Raw genomic sequence first — 5459 nt, forward strand, 5'->3', positions numbered from 1 at the left:
CACTTAGTGTCTCAATGTCATGTTTAATAATTCTCACAATATTTTAAAGTTTTTTGTTACTCTTGTTAGGATGACCTGTGATTGGTGACTTTTGATGTTATTATTAGGACTGGCTCAGATAATGATTAGCATTTTTTAGCAATAAATTATTTTTAAATTATACGTTTCTAAAAATAATAATGCTGCTGCTGCTGCACCCTTAATAGACTATAGTAGTCTTGCCTGGTGAGTTACATGGACAGAGGAGCCTGGCCGGCTAAAGTTCTTGGGGTCTCAAAGAGTCGGATGCAACTGAGTGACTGACACACACACACACACACAGACACACACACACACACAGTGTAAACATAACTTACATGCAGTGGGAAACAAAGGGAAAGTCATGTGACTGGCTTTATTTATGAACTGAACCTGCAGTGCCTTAGAGGTATGCAGAGGGGAGCAGAGGTTGTCTAACTCTGGTTTCATTAAAAAAAAAAAAAAAGCTGGTGAAACTGTTTAAAATTTAGGTTCAACCACATCTAGCGCCCAGATCTTAGTTTCTAATACTCTTTGTTCTCCAATAAAAGGAACCAGAGCTCCTTGGATAAAAGGCTGGTTCTAGAACATTGCACAGGATGAGCCTGGAGCATCTTGTAGTTCCAGAAGGGAAGTCTCCTGGCCTCCATCTCTTTATCTCTCTGCCTCCACCCTCCCACACACCCCCCCACATACACCATGAATCTCCTTCTCTCTCCCTCCTTCCCTCCCTCCCTCTCTCTCTCTCTCTCTCTCTCTCTCTCTCACACACACACACACACACACACACGATGAGGTATATCAAAGACACAAGAGCCAACTGAAAGAGCTCCCAATGTCAAAGCTGGAACAATCTGAGAAACAAGCAGCCCTGGATTATAACCCAGTCTATAAAATCTCCATGAGCTCAGAGCTCCCAATAGTCAAAGCTGCAACAATTTGAGCAACAAAGTAGCACCTGATTATAACCCAGTCTATAAAATCTCCATGAGCTCAGATCAGATCAGTCACTCAGTCATGTCCAACTCTTTGCCACCCCATGAATCGCAGCACGCCAGGCCTCCCTGTCCATCACCAACTCCCGGAGTTCACTCAAACTCACGTCCATCGAGTCAGTGATACCATCCAGCCATCTCATCCTCTGTCGTCCCCTTCTCCTCTTGCCCCCAATCCCTCCCAGCATCAGAATCTTTTCCAACTCTTCGCATGAGGTGGCCAAAGTACTGGAGTTACAGCTTTAGCATCATTCCTTCCAAAGAAATCCCAGGGCTGATCTTCAGAATCAGGTTGGACCTCCTTGCAGTCCAAGGGACTCTCAAGAGTCTTCTCCAACACCACAGTTCAAAAGCATCAATTCTTCGGCACTCAGCCTTCTTCACAGTCCAACTCTCACATCCATACATGACCACAGGAAAAACCATAGCCTTGACTAGATGAACCTTTGTTGGCAAAGTAACGCCTCTGCTTTTGAATATGCTATCTAGGTTGGTCATAACTTTCCTTCCAAGGAGTAAGTGTCTTTTAATTTCATGGCTGCAGTCACCATCTGCAGTGATTTTGGAGCCCAGAAAAATAAAGTCTGACACTGTTTCCACTGTTTCCCCATCTATTTCCCATGAAGTGATGGGACCGGATGCCATGATCTTCGTTTTCTGAATGTTGAGCTTTAAGCCAACTTTTTCACTCTCCACTTTCACTTTCATCAAGAGGCTTTTGAGTTCCTCTTCACTTTCTGCCATAAGGGTGGTGTCATCTGCATATCTGAGGTTATTGATATTTCTCCCGGCAATCTTGATTCCAGCTTGTGTTTCTTCCAGTCCAGCATTTCTCATGATGTACTCTGCATAGAAGTTAAATAAACAGGGTGACAATATACAGCCTTGACGTACTCCTTTTCCTATTTGGAACCAGTCTGTTGTTCCATGTCCAGTTCTAACTGTTGCTTCCTGACCTGCATACAAATTTCTCAAGAGGCAGATCAGGTGGTCTGGTGATATAAATGACTGAACAAATAAATGGTGGAGAATAAGCAAATATTCCGTGCATAATTCCAAATAATTTATGTGGATATTCCATTCTCAAGGTGGAACGTGCCTCTTCAGTCCTTCGTGTAGACTGTGCACAGTGACTTTCTTCCAGAGGACAGTGTTGGGGGCGGAGGCGCTACATTTACAGTGGTGAAGCCTGACAAACGTTGTCAATCAGGTGATGGAGGCTAACAGCAACAGTGACAAGTCACGCCGATGCTATGTACTCTTAATAACGTGTGATCACAGTGGCGCTCCACCTCTGCCGTCTTCCTCATGCTCTGATCAGGAGAACAACATCAGACTAACCCTGGTTGAGGCACACTCTCCAAAATACCTGACCACAACTCCTCATAACCATCATCAAAAGCAACGGAAGTCTGAGAAGCTGTCACAACTGAGAGGAACCTAAATGTGGTGTCCTGTCTAGGGAGGATCCTTGCACAGAAGAGGGACGTTATGTAAAAACTAATGAAATCTGAATAAAGAATAGACTTTAGTTAATAAAAACATAGCAATACTGGCTCATTAACTGTAACAAACGTGCCATCCTAATGTCAGATAATAGTAGGGGAGGACTTCTCTGGTGGTCCAGTGGTTAAGAACCTGCCTGCCAGTGAAGGCGACCCGAGTTCAATCCCTGGTCTGGGAAAATTCCACGTGCTGAGAGGCGACAAAGCCCTTGCACTGCAACTAGAGAAAGCCCTTGCAGCAATTAAGGCCCAGCACAGCCAAAGATAAATGAATAAATAAAAATTTTAAAGATAATAATACAGGAAACTGGGTGTGGGGTATATGATGAGTCCCTGTAGCATTTTCCCAATGTTCGTGTAAATCTAAAAATTGTTCTACTAAAAAAGCATCTTTAAAAAATTTTTAAGTCTCAGGGCCCTACCGCCAATGACTGATTATGAAAGTCTGTGGTAGGGCATAAGAATGTGCATTTTTTTCCAGGACCCCCAAATGATCAGGATGGAGATAATTGAGGGTTGAGAAGACCCTCTTTTCTGACGGTGGAGTTTGGCTGAGGGGAGCTAATGCACGGGAAACCTTGCCTGGCTCTCTCCTGAAGTTCAGAGTCTCTTTGGGACCACCACTTGTGGTTGCCACTGCATTCTGACCACAGATAAGATTGGGGGGGCGAGGCAAATCTGGATAACCACAAGCAGTTTGGGTTACCTGCCCCTCTAAGCAGCGCAACTGTAAAAGTTTCCATTTGTTTTAAGCCATTAAGTTTCAGCTTAATTTGTTACGCAGCAATAGATACCTAACATACCACCAGACCATGAAGCCAGACACTTTCATTTCCACAGTCAGTGGGTCACACCTGAGAAGGTGGGACCCACACAGTGACAGCACCAGCACATGCTCTCAATGGGCAGCAGCTGCTCAGGTCACCCCAGGCACCTGCCAATACCTGATTTCCATTTTCTCATCCACAGATACTTGCGGGTGGACATTTTCCAGTTACGGAAGGAGATGACTGAGACCCAAACGGGGGAGGTGAAATTTGCCCAAGGTGACAAAGAGGGACAGGGAGCCAGGCTGTCAATCCCGGATCATCCGATGCCGGGGTCCTTTCCTTTAACTGCAGTATCCACACTGCTTCAAACTCAGCTTCCTCCTCTGCTCTCCTCCCTCCCCCTCTTTGCAGATTTACTGAGCTATGAAGTCTCCTTGGGTGTGTGTGTTAGTCAGTCATGTCCGACTCTTTGTGATCCCACAGACTGTAGCCTGCCAGGCTCCTCTGTCCATGAAACTCTCCAGGCAAGAATACTGGAATGGGTTGTCATTTCCTCCTCCAGAGGATCTTCCCTATCCAGGGACTGAACCCGGGTGTCCTGCACTGGGGGCAGATTCTTTACCATCTGAGCCACCAGGAAGTCTCCTGACACTACCCTTTACCCTGTTCCGCCAGCCAGTCCTTCAGAAGGCACCAGATACAGTCATGCCTGAAGCCGTCAATCCTCTGATGGGTCCCTCTTCCCCATCTCAGTTAACAGCGTCTACTCAGCTGCTCGACCCCGAAACCTGTCGTGCCAGCCTTGGTCCGTCCTTTTCCTTACCAGCTGTCCATGTGATGTGTGACCCGACACCAAGCCTGAGTCTGCTTCTAACACGATCTTTAATGCCTGTGTTCCTGGCTCTCTTCACTGCCACCCCAGCCCAGACCATCATCTCACCCTAGAGCCTTCTGGCTTCCCGACTTGCCCACCACAACCTCCACATGGCAGCTGGAGCTCTGAACCACTTCCCCTGGTTTCCGGGGAAGTCTGTGCTTCACGCTCTGGCCCAGAAGCCAGGTCTCAGCCTCAGTGGCGTCCTCCACGCACCCCTCCCCATCCACTCACCAGTGCCCGCCACACCCTGCCACCCCCTCGGACTTGGCCCCTTTCCTTGTGTCACTTTGGGGCAGACACAAGGTCTGACTCCACGGGAGCCATTCCTGCTTCGTCTTCTTTTCCTGGCAAACGGGATTCCAGTTTTGATTGGGTGACAACTTGAGGCAAAACACTGTTTTTTTTGCAGGCCCAGAGACAGATCCCCAGTGTCCAGGATAACTGTGGCCATTTCCTTTCCTGCTGCCAGGGATCAGTTTAGAAAGAACATGGGCTACAGTCCTGGCCAAGGAGGTACGAGGCGAGTTCTGCTGAGTGCTGCTACAAGGGGTTTGTGTGTGTGTGTGTGTTCATTCATGTCTGACTCTTTGTGACCCCATGGACTGTGCCCCATGGACCCGCCAGGCTCCTCTGTCCATGGAATTTCCCAGGTAAGAATACTGGAGTAGGTTGCCGTTTCCTTCTCCAGGGATCTTCCCAACTCAAGGATCAAAGTTGCCTCTCCCACGTCTTCTGCATTGGCAGGTGGGTTCTTTACCACTGGCGCCACCTGACAATGTCCTAATGTCCCTGGGAAGCCCTGCTACAAGCTTTCCTCCCTCTAAAGAAGAGAAGCAAGGCAGGGCAGGACGTACTCTCTGCCCTGTACCCTCTGAAGGTTGGGGTGCTGGTGGAGGAGGAGGGGATCCTTGCTCTTGCCAATGCTGGTCACCGCTGGCAGGCCTGAACTTCACAAGAGAGCTGCCCGCACCGCTACCACATGTCCTGAGAGCTTAAACCTATGCCAACCCCTCTGTTACTATGGCCAAAACCACATCCACGATCGATATCTAAACTGGTCTCTTTGCTGACTTATCACTGCTACCTTCCGCTCCTAAAGTGTGAGCTCTGTGAGGAGAGGGGCCCTGTCCCTCCGTGTCACCATGTCCCCTTTGTATGGACTGGACACTGTCTGGCCTAACAACAGCAGGTGCTTAATAAATGCTGGCAGGGACTCAGCTTACTCGTCTCCGTGGTTCCTGGGCAGGGACTCAAGTCTTCACGGGATCAACAGGTGAGGAAGCCAGAAGAGAGC

This window comes from Bubalus bubalis, chromosome 18, assembly GCF_019923935.1.
Source record: "Bubalus bubalis isolate 160015118507 breed Murrah chromosome 18, NDDB_SH_1, whole genome shotgun sequence".
NCBI classification, from domain to species: domain Eukaryota; kingdom Metazoa; phylum Chordata; class Mammalia; order Artiodactyla; family Bovidae; genus Bubalus; species Bubalus bubalis.